A 9,879-nucleotide genomic window follows, 5' to 3' on the forward strand; every position below is an offset into this window, starting at 1 on the left:
GTCAACCACTGTGTTTGGTTGAAGCCAGAGCAATCAAGAGTGCAGTCAAAGTTTCCTGAGGAATTTTCTTGCCACTACAGAACAGGAAGATGGCATTTGCCCTCAATGTTAGATTCTGGTAGAATGCTGAGTGGGAGGCCTTTAGGGAATACGGGTAGGAAACAGCAGAACAAGATGAAAAAATACCAACAGGGAATAACCTGAGAGCAGCAGATAGATCAGTGGCTGAGTTAGAATGCAGAGTGTTGGAGAGGATGCACTTAGACTCTCCAGCGAGGTGCATTTCCTCATGGGCCTTCCCCGGGTTTAGAGCACATTCTGCAGTGTCAGTGAGCATGGGTAAAGGACAAAGCTTTGTTGGGGGAAGGGAGAGCTCACAAGACTTGGTTGAAAACGGAAGGGAAGGGGGGTCCACCACTGCCCATCGTCCCACAGAGAGGTGTGCGGGGCCGGTGCGCCCTCAGTGTAGTGTAGGTCTGTGTTTGAGTGATGGGATGGTGCCCCCTTCCTGTGTTTTTAAAAATAGATTTTGGTTATTTTTTTGTTTGTTTTTCTAGGTGAAGTTCATAACATAAGGTGAAAAGTGGCATTTACTACATTAACGTTGTGCAACCACCACCTCTGTCTAGTTCCAAAACATCTTCATCACCTCAAAAGAAACCTCTCTGTGTCCGTTGAGCAGTCACTCCTTATTTCCCCCTCTTTCTAGCCCTGGCAAACATCTTCACATCTTCACCTTTTATATGGGGCACAAGAAAGCACCTTTAATGGTGGGTGAATACACAGGCTGCTTTGGACCAGGGGGCCTGGATTTGGGACACCTGCTATTTACAGGCATTGTTTGGGAACACCAGCTGCCCCCCCCCCACCCCGACCCCGTACCTGGAGACCTTGGGACCTGTGGGAAGCTGCAGACGTTCCCCAAAACTCAGAGAGGAAAAGGCACTGGGCCTGTGCAAAGCTGAGTTTGACTCTGTCCTCTCCCCTGCAAAAAAGTACCTTCCTAGCAAATGATCTGGGAAAAACGAGTGTGTTGAGGTGACCCAGAGGGTTTAAGGCAGTTCTGCTCATTCTAGCACAACTATGAACAAGCACGGTTAAAGGTAACATGTGAAGTGTCCTTTCCAGCTTTGCCTGTCATACATCTGGCACCACCATTCAGTTGTTGAGGGCATCAAGAAATTACATAAAGAGATGAGAACATTGAATCATTAATGTGTTCTTTCAAATGGGAATTTGTAAGATCTTAAGGTCTTGAGACAGACTGGCCACACTCTTCTCAGTTGAAAATGCCGTTGTCCCAGCTGTTCAAGAACCAGATGTCGGAAACCTAACAGTACAGATTCTAGGGCACCTGCTGAGCTAAGTGAATGGAGTAGAGAGATGCACAAAGTAGAAGGAATTTTTCATTCTTCCCTGTGTCCTTCTGTTATGGACTGTATGTTTGTGTTCCCCAGATTCATATATTGAAGGTCTAATAACCTCCAGTGTTTGGTATTCAGAGGTGGGGCCTTGGGGAGATAACAGGTTTAGAGAGTGGTGTCCCCATGAGGGATTAGTTTGCTTGTAAGAAGAGGACGACCAGAGCTTGCTCCCCCCGACCCTCACTCCCCCGTGAGGACACAGTGAAAAGGGGGCTGTCCCCGAGCCAGGAAGAGAGCGCTCACCAGAGCCCAACCATCTGGCACCCTCACATTTTACCTAACAGCCTCCAGAACTGTAAGAGAAAATTTTCTGTTGTTTAAGCCACCCAGTCTGTGGAATTTGTTACGGAGGCCCGAGCTAATGAGACACCTTCCCTTCGTATTTATTCATTTGATGAGCTATACGTGCCAGTTGTACAAAACTAGATAATTAAATCCAAACACTACAGTGGTGTATAAAGTTTAAGTAAAACTCTATCTTCTTCCCTCCGATCATAAGACCTTTTGAAGTAGGCTTTGAACAGTTTGAGGTTTATTCTTCTAGACCCACGCCATCTAACAAAGTTGCCGTTTGCCACCTGTGGCAATTTAAATTTCTCTTTTTTAAGACTTTTTTGATGTGGGCCATTTTTAAAGTCTTCATTGAATTTGTTAAAATATTGCTTCTGTTTTATGTTTTGGTTTTTTGGCCGCGGGGCATGTGGGATCATGCAGGATCTTAGCTCCCCGACCAGGCATTGAACCCACAGCCCCTGCGTTGGAAGGCGAAGTCTTAACCACTAGACCGCCAGGGAAGTCACTGTGGCTATTTAAATTTAAATTAATTAAAATTAAATATAAGTAAACGTCCAGTTCCTCAGTCATACTGGCCATCTTTCATGTGCTCAGTAGCTGTGTATATGACGAGTTGCTACCATGTTGGACAGGGTATGTGGAGAGCATTTCCATCATCATAGGATGTGCTGTTGAACAGCACCGTTTTAGATAAGCTCTATTCCTACACAAACATGTATATATATATAAATATATATGTGCATATATATATATGTGCAGTTGGCATAATATGGTACATATGCTTCTGCAATTTGTTTTTTCCACCTAACGGAGAAACTGTTAATTTAGTGTGATGCACACGTAACATCATGCCAGGAAAATTATAAAACAGAGTGCATCATCAAACATAGAGTTTCAGTAAATTAAAACTCTTTCAATTTCAGATCTTAAAGGTAGTTGCAGCGTAGCTTTAAGGCCTGTTCCAACTTTAACTAAAGAAATTATTTTTTGAAATAGTCCACTCAGCCTTGGGTACGTAAAGAAAGAAGATTCAGGAGATGTAGCTTGAGCTTAATCTACCATGCTTACCATACATATTCATACACACATGTTTCCTACTGTCCCTGTTTTATAACAGGGATTGTAATCTTTTCCTGTTTATCCACTATTCGGTAGACCAGGACTGTCCAAAATGGTAGCCACTAGGCACATGTGGTTATTTAAACTAAATTAAACTAAAAATTCAGTTCCTCAGTTGTACTAGGCACGTTTCACGTATCCATTTAGCCACATGTGGCTGGTGGATACGGGTGTTAGGCATCGTGGATATAGAGTATTGCTAGTTTGCAGAACGTTCATGTGGACAGCGTTGCACTAGAAGATATTCTTCAGATATCTTTCTCCTTAGATTCAGTGAGTTTTCCACAGGTGGTGGATGGGGGACTCTGCCCAGGGGGACATGCAGAATTTCTGGGGGTGCGTGGAGAGCTTGCACTTCCATGCCCTTCCCGTTCAAGATTTTTTTAATTCCTCCCTCTGAAGACGCATGTTCTTCCAGCTATTTGTTGAGAATTAGTGTTCCATGGAAGTTAATTGTGGGAAAGAAAATTGGTACCAAGAGCTTTTCAAGGTTAGACTGTTTGTGATAATTGGTGGCGCACACACACTGTTCAGTAGCACCTGTATATACAGTAAACGTCACTGTTCAGTTTAGAATAGAAAGTAAATTACAGTGAGTGCTGACAAAAAAATATGTTTAAGCTTTTTAAAATGAGAAAAGAATAGAATATTGGAAATGCAAAACAGAACGTGTTTATGTTGACATTTATGTTAGAAAATACATAATTTGGACAAATTCACAGGAAACAGGAAGAATAGTTCCCTTTGGGAAGGGAAATGGTGTAAGGGAAACAGATAGAACAGAGTGGCTTTTTCACTGTATATTCTTTTCTTAATGTACCTTGTAACTATGTGCTTGTTAGTAAAAAAAAAAAACTCAATAAAGTAATTAAGGAAAAAATAAAACACATCCTTAAAATGTGCAGGATGGAGAACAGATTGTTTAGGAGGTAATAAGGGTCACTTAAGATAGAAAAAATTAAATAGTTGAATGAGAGCAGAGGGCTGGCCAGAGCTTTCACAGCACACCAGGACCTAGGGTTGGTGCACCATTTCTTACAGGCTGGTTATTTTACAGCAATTAAAGCTATTTTAAACTGTTTCTTAAATACATTTTAGAAGGAAAAATATTCATAATACTGAATTTTTTTTTTTCTTCCATGCAAGTTTTCTTGACACCTGTAGAACACAGCTTAGGATTTAAACTCTTGGAAATTATTATCCCAGAAAGATCTGGTCTGGGGCACTCTGCTTCAGCTCCAGTTTTTCAGGAAGATGAATACTGGTGTTAACTGGGTGTAAGTGGAATGGTGAATGGGGTACAGTTTATTCAGCACATGCCGCCCGCATATGTCACATGTGCACTGAGTAGGGATTAATAGCCTACACTGCTCCTTCTCCTTCTCATCCTTTGCTTACAACTACTGTCAGTGACCAGGAGGTGACAGGCCCGGCAGCGGGGGTGGGGGCGGGGCATGGGCAGTGGGGATGGAGCTGCTTTCTTCCACCATCAAGTCTCTGTATTTCAGTCCTTAGGAGACTACGACATCAAAAATGGAGTGCCCACCATACACAAAAATGAACTCAAAATGGATTAAAGACCTAAATGTAAGGCCAGACACTATCAAACTCTTAGAGGAAAACATAGGCAGGACACTCTATGACATATATCACAGCAAGATCCTTTCTGACCCACCTCCTAGAGAAATGGAAATAAAAATAAACAAATGGGACCTAATGAAACATAAAAGCCTTTGCATAGCAAAGGAAACCATACACAATACGAAAAGACAACCCTCAGAATGGGAGAAAATATTTGCAAATGAAGCAACTGACAAAGGATTAAACTCCAAAATTTACAAGCAGCTCATGCAGCTCAATATCAAAAAAACAAACAACGCAATCCAAAAATGGGTAGAAGACCTAAATAGACATTTCTCCAAAGAAGATATACAGACAGCCAACAAACACATGAAAGAATGCTCAACATCATTAATCATTAGAGAAATGCACATCAAAACTACAATGAGGTATCACCTCACACCAGTCAGGATGGCCATCATCAAAAAATCTACAAACAATAAATGCTGGAGAGGGTGTGGAGAAAAGGGAACCCTCTTGCACTGTTGAGGGGAATGTAAATTGATACAGCCACTATGGAGAATAGTATGGAGGTTCCTTAAAAAACTAAAAATAGAGCTACCATATGACTGAGCAATCCCACTACTGGGCACATACCCTGAAAAAAACATAATTCAAAAAGAGTCATGTACCACAGTGTTCACTGCAGCACTATTTACAATAGCCATGGAAGGACATGGAAGCAACCTAAGTGTCCACTGACAGATGAATGGATGAAGAAGGTGTGGCACATATATACAATGGAATATTACTCAGCCATAAAAAGAAATGAAATTGAGTTATTTGTAGTGAGGTGGATGGACCTAGCGTCTGTCATACAGCGTGAAGTAAGTCAGAAACAGAAAAACAAATACCGTATGCTAACACATATATATGGAATCAAAAAAAAAAATGGTCATGAAGAACCTAGGGGCAGGACTGGAATAAAGACACAGACCTACTAGAGAATGGACTTGAGGACACGGGGAGGGGGAAGGGTAAGCTGGGAAGAAGTGAGAGAGTGGCATGGACATGTATACACTACCAAATGCAAAACAGATAGCTAGTGGAAAGCAGCCGCATAGCACAGGGAGATCAGCTCGGTGCTTTGTGACCACCTAGAGTGGTGGGATAGGGAGGGTGGGAGAGAGGGAGATGCAAGAGATATGGGAATATATGTATATGTATAGCTGATTCACTTTGTTATAAAGCAGAAACTAACACACCATCGTAAAGCAATTATACTCCAATAAAGATGTTAAGAACCCTATCATTCAGCAAAATTGATCTTTTTCTATTAAAGCAAGTTGCTAGGATCTGTGCTTTTTCGGAAGAGAAAACTAAGGGTAAAATAACTAGTTAGGGGAAAATTATGTCCTAAACTGCATATGTTACAAAGGAAATCTTTGTTGTGGAGTTTTAAGGCACAGCTTCCCAAAGGCAAGGGTAATTTTCAAAGTAGTTAACAATCAGTACGGCATGGGAATCCAGACATTCAGATTGGATGCCAGTCTTAACTGGTGTGGCTGTACCCATGTGTACAGGCTGGATGTAACTCCTGCCGAAAGGTGAAGCCATTTGAGATGGGAGATGAGCTGTTCCTGGGTTTTGGGGCAGAGCCTGCTGGCTGTCCCCCAGTATCCATGACCCCCCTCTTTATAGAATCACTGGAGCCTACTTCACAACTGGAGCGTTTGGCGGCTTTATGGCCATGAGACTAAATTCTGGTTAATTGGAAGTGTGTTACTATGTGATCCTTTCCAGAACCTTCTTTAAGGGACAATATGGGCCCCTCTTGCCCTCTCTTTATTTATATCTTTCCCAGTCTGCTGTTTGGAATTTAGATGCCACCATCTTGGACCATAAAGTTGGGTCACACGTGATAGAACAGCAAAACAGATGGAGTGCCCCACTTGCCTTCCTGGACGTTTTCCTGAGAGAGAAAGAAACCTCTCTTGTTTAAGCCGCTGATACTTTGAGCTTCCTGTCATTCTCAGCCAAACCTAATTCTAAGTAATGTAGCAGGTCCGTAACCTGCTAGGAAGATTCAGTTTTATCTTACTTAAAACTCCTAATTAAAAACAAAAAAAACAAAAACTCCTAATTATCCTGTGAGCTTGGTATTCTTGTTCTCATTTAATGGGTTAGGAGTCTAAGGTTAAATAAAAATTAAGTAACTTGCCCAAATACACCCACGTAGAGCCAGCATTTGAATCCATGTCCTGACATCAAACCACCAAAAGCTTAATCCTTGTTTTAGTAATTCATACGAAACATAGAGAAGGGCACGTGGTGTATGGTTTTGTAACATTCACGTTTTGGCACAGACCGTTCTGTGGATTTTTTAAATAGACGTTCGGTTTTTCAGAGAAATTCATTTGTGGCTTTTTGAATGTGACAAACATGTCAACAGTTTTTCAGTCAATAATACTTATCAGAAAAGCTTTTTTTTTTTTTTAATTCAAAGAAACCTGTGTTGTTCCTCTAATTACCAGTATTTGCTTAATTGTAATTTGCTAATTGGGACATTTCTGTGAAAAGAGAAATAGTTCGAAAAGAGATTTGTAGTTCGTTTTCTTTAGTTATGTCTATGTTGAAGAAAATTGGGGATTTTTTAGAATTCTTCTTACTCTGCAGCAACTCTAGACCATTCCCCCATATTTTTTATGTGAGAATGTAGAAATTAGGATGACGGTGGAATGAAGGTTACAGGTTATCTGGATGATGACATGGAGGCAGCCGGCATTTTCTGCAGTGTAGATACAGAACAGAGACCTGGGATGGCTGCATGCCGAGCTGCTCCGGGCTGGGCTGGAGTGGGCAGGTTGGCAGCTGATGCCTGGAGGGCAGGTGGGGCCCAGCGGGTCTGGGGAGGCTGGTGAACTGGGTCCAGTGCAAACAACCGCTTGGCAGCAGAACCTGCTGTAGAGACAGGAATTTTGACCTGCTGCCCAGGCTCCTGTTGGTGCCCTGGGTGCCGCTCCAAGTTCATTCACTCATCGCAGGGCAGACATTTAATTGGTTCAGAACAGCAATCCCTGAGTGTATTCCTGGGAACACTGGATCCGCAGGATTTGCTGTATAGAAGAGGATTCTGTGGCAAATAAGTTTGAGAAAATGCTGTGTTCTGATGGCTCTCCTGGAAACTCACAGTGCACGTGCGGCATATCAAAGTCTAAGACGTTGAGAAATCTGTTGAACTTTACAGAGTTTCTGAAACTTACTTGAAAATAGAAATTGTATCTTAAAATTTAATGTCCTGTGTAACCCACTTCATGATTCTTTTAATAAGCAGTTAATAGTGGTTTTGGAAGTTGCTGTTTGAGTGGGCTGAGTCCCTGAGAAAATACAAGATTTGAATCAAACAACATGGGACTTTTCTTGGTGTCCTGTCTGCTCTTATCTGCCAGGCCATATTCCTTAAAGTTCAGTGCATCTCTGCTTGTGTATGCTTCACAGAAGCAAAACTTTAATGCTTGAAAGGCCCTTTGAGGTCGTCTAATTTGGCCTCTTCATTTGCTAGTTGAAGAAAGTAGGATTTAGAAAGATTAAGTCACTTGCCAAAGGCTAAACAGCTAATAAATCAGTGAGGATGCCAGGGCCAAGATCTCTTAATGCACCATTAGTCAGTTCCTGGTGGAAATTACTTGAGGTATGTAGTTCCTTACTTTCAAGACTTTTTTAGTGATATCTTTGGATTAGGATGGGAGAAGACCAAAAGAGTGGATGTTTGCTTTCCTGTCAAGGCTTGGGAGAGGTCAAGTGAGCAAAAGAGGGGGCAAGCCCATGGAGGCAGAGATGGAGCTCAGTAAGAGAAGTCCTGCAGAGGAAAGCAAGAGCCCGGCTCAGGAGTGTTCTGAAAAATTATCCTATTTGTGTGGCTGAGAATGACTTAAAATAAGCTCTCTTTTCAAGTTACTTCCACGTGGCTCCTAAGCAATAAACAGATGAACGACTCAACAGACAGTATTGCCGCTACTGTCATATTCTGTAGGGTGGCAGCTGCCTTGAGCCCATCAGGAAATGCTCATCAGCTGTCAGAGGAAACGCTCGTCTGTTTTCCATGGAGTTAAGGATTTGGAAAGAATGACTTTTGGAAATTTTTTTTCTAACAAGGCCTAGGGTATTGACATCATTAGGGTCCAAATTATTTTGCTTTGATTTAGATTTTCTTTCTTTCGTGGTGAAGTTAGTAGACCCTGAAATTGAATCCTTTATTGCTGTGCGAGGTTCTTTTTCTGTTCTATTTATTAAGTATCAGAATGTCACCTGTCATTAATTTTTGTGGAGTTCATCTTGAGTATTTTTCTTATGTTTTATGAAATGCTATCTCTAGTCCTACAGTGAAACAACACTATCTTATCTGTTATAACCAAAGCTTTCTGTTTACATGTCCCCTTTGGAAGGTGCTACATTCAGAATAAAAGCTGCACATCTGACCTCAAACTGTAAGGATATTAAATTTTCTTCCTGACAGCCCGGGCAAAGAAAAAGAATCCTGAGACTGTAGCATTGCTGTGTTTCTGTTAAACAAGTCAGGAAAATTCCCTATAATGCCAAACTCTGGGACACAATTTCTAAAGTCTCTAGTCCCTGTTGCAGCCTCTCCTCTCCTGTAAAGAACTGAAAGAGAAGATTTGCCTCAGTAAAAAGAGGCAGTAGCTATCAATATTTATTGAAACTCTGAGAATAAGTTTAAATTGAACCAGACATGCAGAAGATAACAGAATAAGTCTTATTTCTAAAAGTATTAGTTTTCTTCCCATGGCTATAGATCTGATGGATTTTAACAAGTAATAATGAACATTTATGATTATATATGTATATATGAATTTATCTTAGAGCAGTTTTGGGAACCAAGATTTCCCATATACCCCATACATCCCCTCTCCCCAGGCACAGGTCCCCCCCATTATCATCCTCCACCAGAGCAGTACATTTGTTACGGTTGATGACCTACAAGGGCAGATCTTAATCACCTGAAGTCTTGACGGTGTACGTTCTTTGGGTTCGGACCAGTGCGTAATGACGGGTATCCCTCATTATAGTATCACATAGAGTGTTTTGACCACCCTAAAAATGCTCTGTGCTCCACCTGTTCATCCCCCTGCCCCTGCAACTCTCGCAACCACTGATCTTTTAACTGTGTCTGTAGTTTTATGTCATATAGTTGGGATCATATGGTGTGTAGCCAGTAACTGTATTTCGAGTCAGACAATTTTTCTCTTATTTATGCTTCAAGGATAATACACGAGGGCCCAGCATTTTAGAGGCTTTTTTGAAGCAGAAGACTTGTCTGATTTTTTTTTTTTTTTTTTTGTCAAGTGATTCTTGTGAGGATTTTACAATTTGGAGGAAAAGGTTATTCTTTTACGCACGAGTATTGATTTTACATCTGCTGAACGGGAGCCCGGGCCTGATGAACACACAGAGCTGCTTTTGC

Source organism: Delphinapterus leucas, chromosome 9 (genome assembly GCF_059928025.1).
Source record: "Delphinapterus leucas isolate spDelLeu-1000000601 "Yukka" chromosome 9, BTC_Dleu_Yukka2, whole genome shotgun sequence".
NCBI classification, from domain to species: Eukaryota; Metazoa; Chordata; class Mammalia; order Artiodactyla; family Monodontidae; genus Delphinapterus; species Delphinapterus leucas.